This window comes from Lepidochelys olivacea (genome assembly GCF_965140295.1).
Source record: "Lepidochelys olivacea isolate rLepOli2 genome assembly, chromosome: 18".
Classification (NCBI taxonomy): Eukaryota; Metazoa; Chordata; order Testudines; family Cheloniidae; genus Lepidochelys; species Lepidochelys olivacea.
In genome coordinates, this window is record NC_140428.1 from 27,624,428 (window position 1) to 27,644,648 (window position 20,221).

The following is a 20,221-nucleotide window of genomic DNA, read 5'->3' on the forward strand; positions in this document are numbered from 1 at the left end:
AATTATATGTTCTCAAGTAAGTTACTGAAATGAGGGCCCTTTGACCAAACTATTGTTAAATTCCTTTATTACAACTAACCTTGGGTTTGTGAAACCCCTGGCAGGGTGCTGGCCCTATACAAACCCTACTAATAATAATAACAACTGAACGAGGATAACCATACGTAATAATTTGGGGGCTATTTGAACCAGGTCCATCCCTTGTTCAGGTAGTGTAAAAACCTAGTGCAAACCTGCCCCCTAACTCAGACTAAATGCCAAACTCCTCTGAAGTTTGAAAATGTCTGGTAAATCTCTTCCCTTTTTAAAACATCTGTGTTCTTCTGCACTAGGCTTTCAGATGGGATCAGGAATGTCATAGGAAGTTGTTCTCATAGCATTTCTGACTAAACAGAATTCAGGAACTAGTTGAAATCGTCTAAGAAAAATGGTTTTCCATCCGGATTCCCATCCTGAAGAGGTTCCGGAAAGCATAGATGTGAGCTTCCAGTCTGTGACAGGCCCTCACAGTAATGTGAATGAGCTAAATGGAAAAGTGCAGACTAATTAATACCCTTGTCACTAAAGCTGGTCAAATAGCAGAAGAAAGCATTCAGCATGTAAACCATACAATGGAGACTGGTGGTGATAGTGGCCAAGTAACACATTGGCAGAACACCATTCGACGGCTCTGTTCCCTGATGCGCAAATTATCGAAGTGGCTGGGCAGCTAAGGAGAGCTAAGAGCCAGTTTGTGAAACTGAGAAAACATGGAAAATAATTGCATGTACAGATGGATCCAGCCTGAGATTTGTCACTTTGAATTAACACTGGCAGGCACCTGCACCAGCAGCATTTGGAGGGGAATTCTTTGCCTATCACCACAGCGACCGTACTTCTGCAAGTGAGATGGTGGCAGTTAGTCTCCAGAGGGGGAAAAATACAGTCAAAGGGAAGCTGGTATTTAAACTTTGCAGAGTGGGAGAGAAAAGGTGTTGTTATGGTAACAAATTGCTTGTATTCTCCAAAGGAAGCTCTAGTTTTGTTTAAGAGGGAGGAAATGCAGAGAAGGCAACAGGATAATATTTCAAAAAAAATTTAATGAGACATGAATTGCACATTCTCATTCTGCTGGAGTGTGTAAAGGTTCAAGAGGAAGGGAGCATGGCATTTCTAACCAGGTCTTAAATACAGTGCGTGCACTGTCTTCCTGCTGACAGCTCTGCACCGCGGACTGCACAGAGCCAAACGTCAGTGACTTTGTTCCTTCTCATGTTGCAGTCTCCAAATCAGGCTCATGTTTGTAAAATGCAGAGAGCAGAAAGCTCCTCGGGGGGAGCCAGGGATAGCCCCTTATTATTTTCTGGAGAGAAAGAGAGAGAGAGAGAGAGAGAGAGGCTGGCTCCTGCCAAAGAGCGCAAGGGGAAGCCGTGGTGAATTGGACAGGCCAGCATGGTGTCGCTTCTCACTACCCTCTCTGTGATGCTTCCAAACAATTCCTCTCCGAAGTAAACCCTTAGAGGGGAATGCAAAATGACATGCTGTGTGATAATGGGGGAGGCACTGGAGGCCAGGCGAGAGAGTGCTGAGAGGTGGCCCCGAGGAAAGCCTGGTTCGCTCTGCGTGTGAGCTCAGCTCAGCACTGCTGCTGCAAAAACGCTTTTCTAGTTCTGTGGAGACAAAAATTCCCGTGCGGTCGCCCCCGACGCACCCTGCAGCTAAGGCTGTGGCACAGGAACACAGCGTGGTTCGCATTGCTCAACAACCACGCAGGCCTTCAAGCAGCCTCGCTGCAAGTTTACTGAACAGATTTCAGTTTCACAGTTTTGCCTGCCCTCTTCTCCTCGGCACAGGCACTTACTCGTCAGAGGAAGGTGGCAGTTTGACAAGGAACATGATAATTAGGCACGTGCCAGAAATCAGGTATTAATAGAAGCACGATTAGAGAGTTTATGGATAATTTAAGATGCAGCACATTCTTTTAGTGAGTGCCTTGTCTGTTCAAGAACAGTAATTGCCTGTTACTTTGCAGCTTCTGATGTGCTTGGCTGCATGACACATGAAGATACAGCATATATTTAAAGAACTAACACTCATTCAAAGTACCTGCTTGCAATTTTAAACACAAGAATCCAATAAACTTCTAATGGCAGCATGGAGATTGACAAAAAAAAAAAAAAGAAAGAAAGAAAGAGAAGAAAAAAAGCACATACAAAACAGCAAATCAACAGCCAGGTAAGTACCCTATAGCAAAACACTGGATGTAGCTCTTATTAACGGCTTAAACTACAGAAGGCAGTTTTGCTTATCTTTAACTGTGATAAATATTGCCTCGCCTTTACTATATGCCACTTGTTTTGTGCCCCAGAGCAAAGATGCTTTCTTGTGCATTGATCAAACAGAATGTGGTTACTGGTTAAGGGGAAATAAAAGAGCTTTTGCATACTGAGTAAGCCCTACAGCACATTACTTGTTTACCTTCTGCTATGTCTCTAGAACTGCTCTAATTTGATTCTTCACAATGTGATGGAACTTTGATCCCGGCTGTGTATTAACATAAAGGAAGATCTTTTATTTCTGAACCAAAAGGCGCGTGCTGTCTCATCTCCCCCTAGCCACTGTAGTATGAGCAGCTCATGGCTGGTGATGGCATTGTGACATTACCTGTCAATCCCCCCAGCCAATCCCATGTAAATAGGCAAACTAATCGGATGTGATACTGGAAGAGGCCTCAATTCTTTGTGTTTCATTAATTTGCATGTAGTAATCCTATTGGGTCGAATGCACTGAGTCAGCGGGGCACGTGAGTGGGAACTGGACACACATTTTGAAGGGCAATAGAACCCCGATTTACATAGACAACCCCCCAATCCCTGTTAGCACAGGTGGAAGTCTCTAGCTTTTGGGTGACACCCTCCCTATCAAAACTGGTGGAGACACAGTAGACCCTGGGAATTCACTCAGGGCAGTTTGAGAAATAACAACAGAGGGTGCCTCATGCACGTAGGCTAAGATTTTCAAAAGCATCTATTGATTTTGCAGTGCCCAGCTGCTTGAAACACCATGAAGGAGTCTGATGAAGGGGTCTGATTTTCAGAAAGTGCTGAGCACTTGCCCTCTGACAATCAGCTCCCTGTCAGACATCTTAAATTGGGCCTCTAAAAATGGTGGCATCTGAAATCACGAGTTCCATGTGCACGAGTTCCACTTCAGTTTCGTGACAACAGCTCATTTCCAGTGTGCCAAAGCTCAATGTCTCTGGTGCACTGTTCCTGGCTCTTGACAGCACAATGAGCCCCTTGCATTTTTACAAGCACCAACAAATTTAAATAAAAATAAAAATCAGATTTGACAATTGTTTGCCTGTGGAATAGTGGGGAGGTGTCCCTTGACCCCAGAATTTCCACCCTATGTGACAGTGCTCAGTGACATGAACCCTCCTCACATGTTGCTGTTCACTTGGCTGAATCATTGTTTTTGTTGCAATTAAAGGTGGGACAGGGTTTTGAATAAGGGTCTGTGGCTGAGAGTTGGAATTCAAACCAACTCTTTAAATGCAGTGGGGCAGAGAAGGGGTTTTGTTAGGTATCACAGAAGCCAAGGCAAAAGGTAAGAAGAATTCACTTAATGGACGCCTGGACACCACTAATTTCCACTTTCTTTCCTTTTATGTTTTTAAAATAAAAATACTGTAAAAACATTTTTAAAAAAAAAATCCAAAAAGTAAGTGAGTTCCGGTGAGTCCCTGGGGATAATGGCGAGAAACTTGAATGCAGCTACCAAATGAAGCGCAAAGCTGACAGACATGAAGAGCGTCAGCTCAGCACGAGTATATGAAGTTTCTCCCCCATTTGACTTTTGTGTTCATATTCATCACCTTCGGAGTCACTTTTCCTTTCATGGAATTGCAATGTTGTGCCATCTTGATGGAGCAGCCGATCATTTTCCACCCCTGGATATGCATCTAGATATAGTCCCCTTCACGCAGCAGGCTGCTTCTTCATTAGGAAAGATGACAGGCAGCCCAAAGTATTGCACTTCTCAACAAGCTTCCTAGTAAGGGGGTAGAAGTAGGCTGGAGCAGGGTTCTATCTGCCAGCTGCCAAAATGATGGGACGGCAGTCTCAGCAGAATGCTTGTCGATTCATCTCATGTATGCTGAAAGGAATTTTAGGTTGCGAAAAGCTTTCCTACAGGTAAAATGAAAGTTCACATTTTTTCAGAGTTCCCAGAGCTCTGCCAAACTCTGCAATCAATCAATCAATCATTCACTTTTTTCATCTCCAGTCACACTCGTAGGGAACCTTGTTCAATTGTTATCTCCCAGGCTTTTAATGTACTACAGGTGCCCTTTGGTATGTTGATCTTTGTGATTACATGATGAATTGAATTTGATTTAGATATAATTGTTCTAATTTGTGCACCCAGTTACTTATCATTTCTACATCATGGATTTTGGATCACATCCAACCATTACAATTAAGGTTTGTACAGTGAGTAAATGATACAGGAGTGCTTGAACACAGGATCAGCAAAAAATGCAACTGAGATTGCAAAACCCAAATTATTTTTGTGATAATTTCATTCTTGAGAATTTCAGTTAATTGTTGCGTATCTCTCTCTTTCTTTTAATGAGTTCATTTGTTTTCAACGGTTTGCCTTCCCACTACTGTGAGTCCAGAGAACTGAAATAGCAGCCAAATTCCAGTCAGAATGGAAAATCACTTCGTATTATCCAAGTCCTCAGATGAGCAACATTCTTTGCTTTCATCTTCAGTGTGAAACATTTTTCATACTGTCTCGGTGGTGATGAAAAATCCTCCTTAAATTCAGGCAGAGCAGAGGTGAGAATTCAGGCTTTCGGAATTGCACAAACCCCCAAACGTATATACCAAGCTGGATTGAATCAGTCCTTGGAGGAGAGACCTTCAGGAGGAGACCTCCAGTGACAGCACTGGATCCTTGCTGTTGGCCCAGTGTCTCAGTTGGGATGCAACGTGGTGCTGTCTTTCTGGGTGGGATAAAGATGCCAATGCACAAAGCCTGATGGTTTACAACCATCTCCAGCATTTCTCATGAGCTGTGGTGCTGACTCCATTGCCCTGGAAAAGTCCCAGTGCAGGTTATTTTATTCTGCCTCTCTAAAATCCCCCTGCAGTCTCAGCTGGAATCGTCAGTGCTCAGCCCTTTACACAATCGGGCCCAAAATAACTAGCTTTAGTTTGCCCTCTGTAAAATGGGGATAATGAGCGTGACCTCCTTTGTAAAGGGCTTGGAGAGCCGCTCGGTGTTAGGTAAGAGCTAAGCCTGCTGCTGCTGATTAATAGTGACTGCAGGTGCATATCAGCTCTGAAAGTCGGACCCTTGGGCTTTGTCTGCACAGCTAGGTTCAAAGCACCAGCTGCACTGGTAGCACAAGCCTTGCTATCCGAGTCTGTCGACATGGCTGGGCGGTTCACTGTGTAGACGTTCCCTTATTGGCTACAGCACATTTCTTCACTCCTTGCCCGAAGCTGACGTATGCCATAGCTGCACTGTGTGAACACTCAGCTGTACCCCAGTGGGAGCTGCATTTCAGTGCTGTGTGAATTGACCCCTCTAGACCCATGACCTGCCTCCTTGCAGGCACACTTTCCATCCTTAGCAGACTTCCAGCAGTAGCAGCTGGTCCCAAAGGAGTGGGTTGTCCTGCTTTTGCATTGTCCCTCTCCCTGGGGGACCTGCCAGGGTGGGACAGCTTGGAGTTACATCCGGAGCCCCTGCTGGCAGAGACTGCCCAGTGGATGTACTTTTCTGCCCACTTTTGGGACGAGGGCAGTGCAAGGTTTATGGGTATCTTCGGCTGCCGAGGCCCCCTTTCTCTCAGGGTGGACGTCCCTTGCCAGGGTCCTTGTATGACGGTCTGTGCTGGTAGAATCCAGTGCAGATGTTGTGGGAATCAAGCTCTTTATTTTAAGATAGAAATAGGTTCATAGAGTCACAGATGCTAAGGCCAGAAGGACCCATTAGAACATCTAGTCTAGCCTCCTGTATAACACAGGCCAGAAAATTTCACCCAGTTACCCCTGTATTGAGCCAAGTAATTTGTGTGTGACTAAATCCTATCTTCTAGACAGGTAACCAGTCTGGATCTGACCACATGATGAGGTCGTGAATCCACCACTTCCTTTGGGAATTGGTTCCAATGGTCAATCACCCTTATGGTTAAAATTTTGGGTCTCATTTCTAATTTGAACATGGCTACGACTTGCAGACACTGGTTCTTGCTTTGCCTTTTTTTTACCAGATTAAGGAACCCTTTTGTATGCCGTGTTTTCACCCCCTAATGGTACTTGTATATCGCAACATAGCCACATCTCTTATCTTCTTTTTGATAAGAAAAACAAATTGAGCTCTTTATCTTTCCTTGTGAGGCACTTTCTCCAGCCCTCAAATCATTGTATGGCTCTTTTCTGCACCCTCTCCAATCAGAACCCCTTTTTCTTCACGCAGCCTCTGTTTTGTTTTAGTTTCCTTAACTAACTTAGTTTTTGTAGCAAGGCCTTGCTTGTGGGTGGTGCTATAAAAAGCCATACATAATAAATAACAATAGTGATAAAGGCTTTCACTGTCTCTCAAATGAGCACAGAGACGTATACTCTGAGGGAGCACTTCATTACTCTGCTGCTTTTCCAAATTCAAGAGCTTTAAATACCTAGCTTCTTTAAAAAAAAACAACAGTTGGGTGCTGAATATCTTTTCCCCCAGGAACCTATGGCACACCTGGCCCTCTCTTTTGAAAACCCCACGGTGACTCCCCATTGTTTGACATTTATTTCTGATCATTCAGTCTCTGTCACTCTGGTTTCCGAGTGGGCCCAGAAGTGACAGTGACATGGCAATCACTGGCCGTGATCTCCCAAGCAGCCTAGCTGATGAACACGCACTCAAAGCTGCTGCTGGCATGTCTGAGTGGTTGTTGTCATATAAATTGGTTTTGAATGAAACAACTAGATATATAGAGATACTTTTAAATTTAGTCCTTCAATTCAAGTTAATTGCTAACCTCTGCTGCTTCCAGGGCAGGTAGGGTCCTTTATTCACTTCATAAAGTTTTGCCTTGGCATGTGTCTTGCCGCTTTCTCTAAACCGTGGTGAGTGAAACAGCTCTGAGAAGCTGCTAGTTGAAAATAGATGCATCTGAAACCCTCTAGGGGACTTTGCAGTGAAAGAGCCCTTCAGCGCATGTGCAAACATTAAACAAAAAATCAGGAAGGAAGAATTTAAAGCAATGAGAGCAGGAACCCAGCTGCTGACTGCTCATGGAGGCCTATTGTTAATTAACAAATGGCTGAAACTTGCAAGATTATATGTATCACCAGTACTGATGAATTTATACCCCTGCTATTTGTGATAAGGGATTAAGGCATACAAACCCCTTGATGAGATCAGGATATGTCTTCTGTTTATAAGTTGCATGTATCTTCACTGCTTTTTTGATCAAGATCTCTACAAAATAACCTGGCAACAGCTATACTGTCTATTTCAAGGTTAATTGAATAAGCAGTTGAAGGTCATGCGAAATGCACTTGCTTTTAGTAAAAGGTCTAATAGAAAATAGACTTTTGTTATTTCCCATAACATCGAAATCCAAAGTGTTAGTGCTGGAAATATTCAGCTTTCCTCTGTTGGCAAATCTTACTTGCCAGATATCCAGATGGATAACCTCTGAACCAGTTTGATTTGAAACCCACGATAGGCTGGGGTTTTGATGAGTCAGGTAGCTTGCACTGCTTTCCCCTAAAGTGATAATTAGGGTTGTGCATCATATTTACAGAGAAATCTTGTTGGCCTCACTTGGCTGGGTTTTTAAAAATGTTTTGTTTGCTAAACACTTATGAAAAATGAGTATAGCATGCCAGATTATATTTGGTCGTGAATATGAATCCACAGCACATAACAGCTGAATCTGAAGGAAAGGTGGGTTTTGCTCAGAAAACTACATTTTAGTCGAGCCAAGGAGCTGCACAAGGTCCAGGCCTGAAAGACTCTGTAGGCCTTACAGGTCTGAGCTTGAAATAATAATAATAAAAAATGTATTTGGAGTTGGCGGGGCTTACAGCTTCTATACTGGCTCTGAAGGCACTCCCAGTTCTCTGCGGCTTAGGTTGCCCACTTGTTTGGGAAATGTACAGGAAAGAACTAACCAAAATTCACATAAGTCACTGGGGTGGTCTTCAGCCTAAGATTACTGTCTTTAACATAGTGCCTGCAATGAAATCAAGTGAAGTACAGGAGGCAAGCTGGTGCTGAAGCTGTGGAAGGGAATGGATAGAAAGGAGAAGTATAAAGATTCAGGAATCCTATTGACATGGGATATGTTTGTCATTCACTGCTTGTTACATCTCTTAATTGTGTGTCTCCATCACTTGAGCTTCCCCCTCCTGATCTTGACAGTACGTCGTTTCTATGTATTCTCATAATATCACTTTTTCTGGAATCTTTGCAATCTGTTTCCTCTTTTAACTCTCCTGGGCGTGCATGCACAAACAAAGCCACACATACTGCTAAGCAACAGAGCCCACGCACCTAGAGTCCTTATAGTTGGTATTTCAGCCCTTTAAAAGAGCTCTTGAGCCAGCATCTTTCCATATTTTTAAACTACAGGTGTTATACGTCCTCAGCGGGGGCAGATGACATCTGAAAGTGAGGAGGCAAAACTGACTCACAAAGGTCTATGCTGAGCCAGTTCAGAGTAGTGGGTGAGGATTAAACTGTATGTCTATCCTCAGGATAGTCCACTGGTCCTCCTTCCCCCTAACATGGGTAATATTTAGAGGGATGTTTCACACTGTGAATATTCACAGGTGGTCACCAGAGAGGGAGGGTGTATTGGATCCCTATGGGCCTCAGAGCAGGACTAGGAATATTTACCCTGAAACATTTCATCAGGAGGAAAGGACCAGAGGATAGAAAGTGTCACATTTGGGGGGAAGGGACCACAAGACAGCCTCGGGCATCTACATGCTCCCCACTACCACAGCATCTGAGCACCTCACCATCTTTACCCTCACAACCCCTGAAGAGGCAGGGAAGCACTAGCCCCATTGTACATATGGGGAACTGAGGTCCAGAGAAAATAAGAGACTTGCCCAAGGGAAGCTTGTACCAAAGCAGGGACTTGAGCCTGGGGCCAGCCTTCTACTTAGGGATAACAAGCTCCAAGTAGGGTGGGGGCGTGTAACAGGCATGCAGGGGGTCCTTGTGTGTATTAGGCTCCAGTGCCTGAGGGATGAGCAGAATCTGAGCCTGGACGAATGTCTGGCATGCGCTGTGCTGCGTGTGGAAAGTGGGATGCCTGCCAAATGAAGCATTCCTGCTGGAAAGTGCAGTGCCAGCTTGTGATGCTGCCTGGGGGACAATGCTGGGAGTCCGTATTGGAGCCTGCTCATGCACCTGGCTAGGAAGTGTGAAAATGGGAGCGGGGGAAAAGCACTCCAGAGGTTACATGGAGAGAGCCTCAATGAGTTCAGCACAAAAGCTGGTAACAAATGAGCCATCCCTAAACCTCCAACTGCCAGAAGCTGGGGCTGGACGACAGGGGATGGATCACTGGAAATTGCCCTGTTCTATTCATTCCCCCTGAAGCACCTGGCAGCAGCCTCTGGCAGAGACAGGACACTGGGCTAGATGGAGCATTGGTGTGATCCCTTATGGCCACTCGTCTGTTCTTATGTTCATCTTGGTCACATCCCCCATGCTGTCCACACAGAGGGTGGGACCTTCTCTGTGCAAAAACGGAACCAGGCATTTCCATACCCCTGAGGTTCCCCAGGGAAGGGGGTAAAGCAGGCCCATCGCACCCCCTGTCAGAGATGCCATATCTGCCCTGCAGTCTGCAGCCAGAATGTCTCATTAATCTAGAGCCCCTGCATAGAGGAATGCTCCCTGTGGGGCTCTGCTTCCGCTGTCAGGCCCTGGGTAATTGCATGAAGGGCTGGGGAGGTTGTTATAGTCCACTGATGAGGCTTTAAGACAATGAGGAAGGAGGCACTGTCATTGGGCCAGGCTTCTGCCCCAGCTGCAAAGCATGTGCTGCCTCACTAACTCAATCCTTAGCCTCAGGCTTCAGGGCCACCCCTCCCAGGGGCCTTTGCACTTTGTCTGCTCCCTGCAGCTTCCCACTTTCAGTCAGCTCTGCTCCCCCCCTGGGGCTGAGTCGTCCCTTGCTCCTGGAACCCAGCACAGGAGCTAGCTCTGCTCTGGGGTGGCTTTCCCTCCCTAGGGCACAGCCTGTCTCCTTCCCCCATCTGCCCACGAGCAGCCCTTTATAGGCCAGGTGTAGCCCAGCTCTCTTTAATCGGCTGGATTGGGCCCACCTGCTCTGGTCCAGGGGTGCTGGGCTTCCTCTGTCCACAGGGACCGGCTGCCCTGGGACAGGCACATACAAGGGCATGTGGCTGCTGTGCTGTGTCATTCGAGGGTTTCCTCTCCCCATGGTTAATTCCTTCTGGCAGGAAGAGCAGAAGGGGCTGGTTGCCCTTAGCAGCAGCTGATAGGAAAGGCACTCAGAAGTGAGCTCCCCTGCTCTTGCTCCCAGATCCTTCTCTTTTCCCCCCCCTGTCCCTGCCCCCTTTATTGCTCTAGCAACGGCAAGCAAAGTTACAAGGAAAGTGTGCTTTGCCCAGCACACCCCCCGACACACCCACCCTACATAACACATGGCACATCCACAGGCCACATCATACAACCCATTGCACCCACCCTACGTGCACATCGCATGCCCCCCCATACCATACACCCCACTGCAAAACACCCTAATAACACACACGCTCTGCACCCACTACGTACCCCCCCACACACAGAACTCCCTGCTCCACACACAGAACACCCCCACAAGACACAGATCCACTAGCACAAAGCAAAGCACTTAGGGCTAAATTTTCATTCACTTCTACCTACCCACACAGACTCTGCCACAGCACATGTGCCTTTGCTCCAAACAACCAACACATTCAACTCCATAACACATACCTCTTCCTCTTCCTAGTATCCCAAATAATCCTTCCACATTCACACACTGGACCCCTACTCCTCTCCACGTACACCGGATGCTTGAGTAATATGAAAAGACTTACAGAGAATGACCAATAAAATAAATGGGTGAGAATGCTCCCAGGAGCAGAGGGGTTACTTAAAACATTAGATTTACCCCCCCTCTCTCCCGCCCAAAGATCTATATTCTGTTTTGTTTGGCTGTGTTCTTTGAATTTTCTATTCATAGCTGATTACTGGAACCAGGTTGAGCTCATTTACATGCAATTTACATAAAGAGTTATGAAGTGACACTGCCAGGGTTTCTATTATCCAGCCCATAAACTTCCTTTTTTACTTGAGAAAGTAACACACAGATCCAGAACGAGCACTAAAACTTCACCTGGGCCTTTAATTTCAGTCCATCACATGGTCCAAATTCACTCTCAGGAGTGCTCAGCCCCAGATTACAGAATCATTTTTATGCTAGTGTCATAATACCCACAATAATTAATTAATAATCTCTGGTGGTGGTAATAATAATACCCTTATAAACCACCTTCAGATAAGGACTTATCTACACTAGCCATGTAGAACTGCCTTAACTAATCCAGTATAGTTCTAGTATCTTAGTATGGATATAATTATAATGACATAAAGTTACTTTATACAGATATAGCTGTTCCCATCTGGGAAGGGGAATAATTACATCACTCTAGGTCACCTTTACACTGGTAATAACTGCATCTACACTGGGGCTTTTACAGGTATAACTACATTGGTAAAAAATCACACCCCCAAGTGAAATGTTATATTGACACATCTGATAAGTGCAGAGCAACCTAAGTATCATTTAATAAATGGAGACACAGAAATATTAAGTGACAGGTTTCAGAGTAGCAGCCGTGTTAGTCTGTATCTGCAAAAAGAACAGGAGGACTTGTGGCATCTTAGAGACTAACCAATTTATTTGAGCATAAGCTTTCGTGGGCTGCAGCTCACTTCATCGGATGCATAGAATGGAACATTTAGTGCTATATGGAACATACAGTACACGAAAGCTTATACTTAAATAAATGTGTTAGTCTCTAAGGTGCCACAAGTCCTCCTTTTCTTTTTACAGAAATATTAAGTGGCTTGTCCAAAGGAGGAAAAAAAGTGAGCGACAGAGGTGAATAAAAAACAGATTTCCTGACTTCCAGCTTCCCACTCTTAACCACTAGACCACACTACTGCCTTAAGTAGTGACATGATAGCTACATGTAAAAAGGTAGATGATTGTATATAATTGTATTGTATAGAGAAAGGAATAAAAATGTCATTTGAGATCTGAAACGGTTAATAGAAAAGGCAGGGCACAGGCACCCAGGAAAGGTAAGTGTAAATATTTAAATGCTTTAATCAATAAGGTATTAGTTATTCAGTCTGAGAAAAACACAGTAATTCACTAGATAGAGAAAACAAGTATGCGAGAAATGAATTAATGAATCGACACTGCTGCCTGCAGCTTATCCCCTCTGCCAAGGGCAAGCAGAGTTCTCTGAAGCAGCCCTGTTGCGGATACAAGTCAATATATTTACATTAATCCCAAAATGCAAAACAAAAGTGCCATCATAAATTCAGCCAAGTGCATAGCCCTCATTTAGGAAGAGCGTAGAGCACACTTGCTATTTCCCTCAATTAGAAAGTCACAGACTCTCCATACTTAGGGAGCCAGGGGCTGTGTAAGCTGAGGTGCACAAACTTCTCCCAGTTTAAGGACTCAGAAATGATTTCCCAAGAGCCCAAAAGGCCATTCTTCATTTGTATTATGTGGAGCATATTGCTGCTACCTTCAGCTTTAATCCAGAGGTTTCAGTTACTGGAACTCAAAGAAGTAGCTAAAAAACAGGGGAATAGGTTTTTTGCAATTTGATTTCTTTGTCCATTTGACACCAATTCACACAGAGTTGGTCTCACTATTTCCCCTACATAATTAGGCTCCATCTATACAACAATTTACCGTGCCACTAACTAGTCAGCTCAAAACACTTGGGGCCTGATTTTCATTTACACTTAGTCTCTGGCAGTGTAAAAGAGCTGTCCAGTTACATCCACTTTAAGGTCCCTTTAAACTGGTGTAAAAGGTCCTTAGTGCAAATGAGAATCAGGCCTTTTGCCTCCACGTGGCACTTGGGAATGTCCTTGCTATTATTATGATTAATATATTTGTACTATGGCAGTGCCTAGGGTTCTCACTTAAAGACCAAGAGCCCATTGTGCTGGCACCATACAATCACAGAACAAAACCACAGAGGAGTTTAGCTTGTGAGCAGAAGACAAAAGAAAACAGATGGGTACAGCAAACAGCCAGGGGGAGCACGAGGAAAAATTGAAATAATAACGGTCATCTTGAAAAGCAGTAGGCACAGCATTTCCGCCTGCTTTGCACTACCAAAGCAGCGCGGAGCAATTGTTACTGACTACAGACTCTGATCCAGCACACTTACAATCAGTAAATTTACATTTACTACAACCAATTTGACTCGTGTTAAAATACTGGCCGTCCAAGAGCAGGAACATTTAGTAGGCCCTTTGTCAGCTCCTGTCTCACATGTATACAGACCAGCATGTTTGGGAAAGGATGAGCTCAAGCAAGACATCAATCAAGATCCCTTATTCAACTGACTTCTACCCTCATGTAGAGGGATTGTTGCATTCCTTCCATAGGGTCAAAACAGCTCTTTAAATCGGAGGTTTAACTTGAGTTTACAAAGAATCAAATGCCAAGTTAGGAAAAATTAAATTCTGCATGGTATTTTGTTTTGCTGAAAACATCTATTAGCCTTTTGATCTCTGAAATGGGCTATTGAGAAAGAACGTGGCCCTTTGTTTTTAGGATTTTAGCACAGAAGTGTGTAATAATGTTCTTGGTACGAATAATGGTGTTTCTGTAGCTAGCAGTCCTTTCTGGGTCTCCATGCACTTCAGTTGCCATTTAGTGCAATTATTTCCCATTGTGAGCTATCAACGTGGATTCAAATGCTATGACCTGTTAGGCCAACATTACTCTCAGAAGCAGAATTCTCTCATATTAGAATTTTCGCTCTGAAGCTTCTCAGCCCATGACAAGTGGAACCAGTGTAAATCAAAAGTAATTCTACTGAAATCAATGGAGTCACGGGGCATAAATGAAATGAGAATCAGGCCCATAGATGGATATCACTATCACTGCTGATGAGAGATCCCGTGTGTGCCTGTGTCCAGTAGCTACCCCTTTGTTTTGAAGCTGTGCTGTTCTCCTGAGTACGTGGATATATAGCAGGGTGATGCCGTTAGTGGTTAATGTCTTTGAGGACCATTGTTACTGTTGCTTGAATTGCTGACCATGCTCTAATGTTCCCTTCACTGGAACACTTTAGATTCTGTTTCTCTGGGAGTCTCAGGGTAAGACCACAAGGTCACATAGATACATTAGATACGTTCCACAGACATGGATGGCAGCTCAGCTTTCACCAGGTATGAAATAGACAGAGTACAATCATTTACCACAATACCACATCTTGTCCAGTTCAAATGTTGCACTCTTCTTTCAAACACAGCTACTCACTTGCATAAATAATTAATGCCATGGTCTCCTACGACTTCTTCCTCTTAGACGTGCTGCCAGATCCGAGTATTCTGCTGCAAACCTATTTCCTATTAATTGCCTCTGTTGTATACCAGTTCTTGGCCTTAGGTATCATTTATTAGTGTTCCTATTAATGTTCAGATGTTCCGTTCAGGGTGACCTTGTTCCTAAACCTCAACCTAGCGCTATATCCTATTAAATCACCACATTGTAACACAGTTGGAGTAGAAACAATTTACTGCTTAAATAATTTATCTAGATTCAGTACAGAAAGTCTTTTGAAGAGATTCATCAGCTAATAAAGAAAATTGATTCTGGAAGCCAAAGTCAATAAGAGGTTAGAGAAACACCACAGCATTTACAAAGGCTCTGCGTCAGGAGGTTCTCTGTCATCATGTTTGCTCTGATATTGTGATACCATACCATGCCTCCCAAGCAGGGCAGACTCCCTATAATTATTAGCTCCCTGCTGGGTAAGGTTCAAGGTGTTCCCCCTAGCTAGTTAGACCCCCACTGTGTTCATACTTATTCCAATTTACTGTTTTTGTGTCTTTTTGTAACTTAAGGTTTTTCCTAGAGGGATTCTCTATGTTTTGAATCTGATTACCTTGTAAGGTATTTACCATCCTGATTTTACAGAGGTGATTCTTTTACTTTTTCTTCAGTTAAAATTCTTCTTTTAAGAACCTGATTGCTTTTTCATTGTTCTTAAGATCCAAGAGTTTGGGTCTGTGTTCACCTATGCAAATTGGTGAGGATTTTTATCAAACCTTCCCCAGGAAAGGGGGTGTAGGGTTTGGGAGGATTTTTGGGGGAAAGACGTTTCCAACCGGGCTCTTTCCCTGTTATATTTGTTAGACGCTTGGTGGTGGCAGCAATAAAGTCCAGGGGCAAAAGGTAAAATAGTTTGTACCTTGGGGAAGTTTTAACCTAAGCTGGTAAAAATAAGCTTAGGGGGTTTTTCATGAAGGTCCCCACATCTGTACCCTAGAGTTCAGAGTGGGGAAGGAACTTTGACACAGGGCTATGGGGAACTCACTCCTGAGTCTGAGTGCACAGTGCATTCGATCCCAGGAACTCATGATGTTCTTGGGTTCAGTCCCTAGCAAACTGAAGGGTAAAGTGAGGACCAAGAAAAATGAGGCTATACAGTTACTGCTGATAAGAAACAAGGCACAGGTGAAATGTTTAAAGTAACTTTGGTAGAAAAGTTTTTATCTAGGCCTATGTTTGTAGGTCATATTATGCATATGTGTCTACATGTCATGCACATATACACTGGTCTCTACACAGCTTGCGTACAGTATATGTTGGACAGGAATTGTCTCAGAGGTTGAGATTTTTTAAGTAATCTAGGGGATTTAGAGATATGTCTTCCATTAATTCCAGTAATTCTAATGGGTCATGTGTCCAAATCAGAAAGACTGCTTTGAAAGCCTCAACCAAAGTCTTCACTCTTGCCTTTCAGACATGGCTTTTACATGCTCTGAAGTTTCTAAGTAGTTCTGAAGCATTATGGCTTGTCAGGGTATATTAAAAATTCATCTCCTTATTGTTTGCATTACAAAGGGACAGCAGGAGATAAAATAAGGAGCCAGCTTAGACACAGCAGTGGCATATTTGCTTAGAAAGGAAGCATTGTCCCCCCTTCCCCTGACCCTGCTGGTGTCTGATGTCTATCAATAGAGGAGTCTTTTTAAAACTACCACCAAAAAGATCATTAGCTATTTTATAAAATATGGCACGTACAATACTCCATATTTTGACCTATCCATGTAGTAGTCCAAATGGAAAAAATATGACTCTAGACTGTATCTAATGCAATGTAAAGTATCTTCACAGCATCCTCAATACCTTTCTTCTAACAAACAAACACACACACATTACTAAAAAGAAAAGGAGGACCTGTGGCACCTTAGAGACTAACCAATTTATCTGAGCATAAGCTGTAGCTCACGAAAGCTCATGCTCAAATAAATTGGTTAGTCTCTAAGGTGCCACAAGTCCTCCTTTTCTTTTTGCGAATACAGACTAACACGGCTGCTACTCTGAAACCTGACACACATTACTGTTCTTCAGGCTGACGGTGCTTAGAAAACCCATTGTAAATTGTGAGGTGGTGGTGAAACCAGTACAAGCATTTGTGTCTCTGTTTAGAATCAGTGGGCTATCACACTGTCCATCAATCTTCCGCAGCATGAATCACTCCAAGTAAGCACATGAGCACAGAAAGTGCAATAAAAAGGTAGGTGGAAAGGTCATAGATATAAATCACAGGAAGGAGACTGAAGCTAGTTGTTTTGATATTATAAACTTTACTTTAAAACTGGGCATCTAACACATATCTAGGAGAAGGGCTCTGGGATAATTGCAGACCATGAGTCAGTATCCCGCATGGAGTTCCCCTGTTATACATGGTACATCTTTGCCTTTGCTTTTAAATAACCTGATATTTCTCAGTTTGACTGGCTAACTTGAGGCCTCTCTCAAGCTAAATGCTAGAGACTCAAATGTGTCTTAAGGAAGTTTCTCCAAAGGGCTGACAAAAATTGGTTGCCTAATAGAAGTGTATCTCAAACTAAAGGTCAAACAAAATTGTACGGAAAACCATGGGGATGCTGTAAAGTGATGGCTTATGACAGGGGATTTCTTCTAAGACTGTGTCTCTGCCTCTCTGACCTGCCAGGCCAACTGCATTTGTCTGCAATGCTCAAGATAACTATCTCCCAAAATGAAGCTTGAGGGAGCAGGGCACTCTCGGCAGGAGGTCCCCACCTCCAGTATTCACTTCAGTGAGAAACGTATCTGAGCGTGAGCCTGGGCAGGTTCAGGAAATGTCGTCAGAGCACTTTGTCCAGGCTTCTTGGTAAAGGCCAGATCTGGAATGCTCAGTACTCTGCTGACAGGCCTGGTCTCTTTAGTGAGATAATTCTAAGGGTCCATCACCTTAGTAGCTGAACACCTCACCTGCATTAGTGAACATTGTGAGTCAGATAGAGCAGGGTTATTACCTGCATTCTAGAGACTGGGAAACAGAGTCCCAGAGAGATTAAAGGCTTTTCCCAAGGTCAGATAAAGAGTGTGTGGCAGAGCTGGGAATTGAAGCCTGATTTCCCGAGTGCCAGCCCGGTGCATTAACCGTAAGTATGTCAGTCTTTTAGCATTGCAGTGCTGTGATGGAACATGATATATTTCCTCCTTATACTTGGTAAATGGATTTTGGTTTTATTGGAGTGTCCCCAGATGCTACGGTGATGGGCACTTTCTCCACATTTGTAACAATACTGGGCCTCTGTGCACTTTTCACTGGAATGAAATGCACACTGAAGTGTGTGCATTGGGTAGGAGAAGTTACTATCTCGTTTGTGATTGGCCTAATTGCTTAGTTAATTGGTCAGTTAATTCAACAGTTGCTAGGAGGGTGATACTTGCTCCTTGAGCTAAAATAAAGAGAGATTCTGTGCGGTGATCAGACCCCTCTATTTGTCTTGATTTCACAGGGAATTGCATGGGCTTTGTACAACAGCACACCCTTTCTCCTTCTCCTTCTCCTGCCCCCAAATATGAAACTGTTTGTCCTTTGGAATCTTTAACAGCTGCCTAAGAACAGAATATAATTCAGTAAACATTGGCCCAGACCTACCAAGGCCTGCAGCAAAGCTCACTTATGCACCTCACTTCACTCAGACAAGTCCTGGAGAATTTCTGACTCTTCTTTTCTGAACTCAACATCTGGAGGCCATGAACATTTGAATTGGCAAAAATAAATATTAAAGATGCATTACATCATTCTCCCACTCCTCTGTCTGCTTGTCATTTATTTGAACAGCACAGAACCTGTATAGAACCTACATTGCGAGCAGGTATCCTTAGGGTGAAAACAAATCTATTTTAGGCCCATATTCTTCTCTCAGCTCTACAGGTGCCATCAGTGGGAGTTGCACCTTTACAGATTTGACTGGAATTTGTCCCTTAGTGGTTAGTGCACAAGAGAAAATCGGCAAATGATGTAACTAATTCATAATCATTAGACGCTATGACTTAAAGGGAAGTGTCTGCTTTTTCTAAGCATAATTTAATTTAGACTTTAATGCTTGTGAACTCCTATATTCAGAACAGCAAATAAAAAAATGGTAAACGTGCTGGCTGTACTGAATTCTGGAATTCTGAAGCAAAGAGCAATGGCTTGATGTGCTAGTCTACATATCAATCTTCACAATGATTCTCCAGATCACAGCTATTTCATAGTGGAGCTAGAGTCGGAGCTGAGCTCAACAGCTTTGGATGTGCCAGGAGGGGTGCTGGGATCTCTTCCTCTGTGTGCTTTTGCAAGATATGAAATAAGAAAACCTCTAATCAATATTCACCATTTTCCTGGCTTCCTCTACTCTGAAAGGGGAAACCAACCATTCAAAATGCATGTGGCTGAGCAAAGTTAATTTCAAATGCCACCTCCTCCTGTTTTTTGCTATGAATCTTATTCGGAAGCTAAAGAAAGCCAAAGAGAGCCAACTTGGAAGTGAAAATTAATGTAGAAATGAGAACTTGGAGAAAAACGTGAAGTTGCTATAACCTTTAAACCTGTAATCATATTTTCATGTGCTGAGTCTATTGTATGAGTTTGATTTAAAATGAAAATTCAGAGCCGTTTCCTGGTGCAAATCATATGTAGGGGATGAAACAATCAATGGAAGGTATTGTTTCCAGCCAGCTAGAACATCTCATCTGTGAACACAGACTCATTAGCGGCGTCACTAAAAGGGTTTGAAATGTGGATGTCAGATGGTGTTAAAACTAGCTTTAAATTCTTGTCTCCACTGAACACATACAATATGTATGGTACCAAACCTTAGCCTTGTTTCAGCTTCAGACTCCAAAGGAGCCAGGACATTCAAGAGTGCCATCAAAAGTGTATTGTGAAGGTGCTTTTCAGTCCTAATGTGATGCCCATTTGAAGTGGGAATATTAGAAGCTTTTCTGAAATTTGCTGTTTTGCATAAAAAGAAACTAAAGGAGTAAAGAATCTATTTTATTCTTGTCTAATTTCTATTTCTCTCATTTCTACAAAACAGATATTTTTACCCACTCCAGCACTCCCTCAAAGGAGCTCCTTGGGTGTTGTAGAATCCTTTGCCCTACAACTTAACCTCCTCGCCCCCACTGAGTTGCATCTGAATCAAGTAACCTGGAGGTGAAAGACTATCTCTCCCTGGAGCAATTTAGTGCCCCATTTTCCCCCAGTCTTTTCTTTTGGGGATCTGATTCTGCACTCATTTACGTCAACGGGTGCTAATCGGTCCTTTTACTGGAGGGAGAAGTTGATGTTAATTAGCGACACTAACAGTAACTAAAAATAATTGCTCTAAAATAGAATGCAAAGAGTTGTGCAGAATTCACAGGATCATGTGAATTAGGTCACCAACTGCATGCCATGAATTACATATGGTGAATAGCCTTAGAGAATGGATAACAAACGACACACAGCCTGAAAACTGTGTGGGCCAAATTTTACATCAAATGCTTTCAAAGATGAATATGCAGACATCAAGATCAGTTTAAGACAAGATACAAAAAAGGTGTTTGCAGTCAATAATTAAATAATGAGAACATCACTGGTTA

General features: G+C 43.4%; 1 long non-coding RNA gene across 1 annotated transcript in view; it reads left to right on the plus strand.

The window, feature by feature from the left end:
- The first annotated feature begins 2,168 nt into the window (after positions 1-2,168).
- Positions 2,169-20,221, plus strand: part of LOC311532932 — a 32,620-nt gene continuing 14,567 nt past the window's right edge. The window contains exon 1 of the long non-coding RNA XR_014714473.1: positions 2,169-2,214. This is a non-coding gene — a long non-coding RNA (uncharacterized lncRNA). The remainder of the gene's footprint in view (positions 2,215-20,221) is intronic.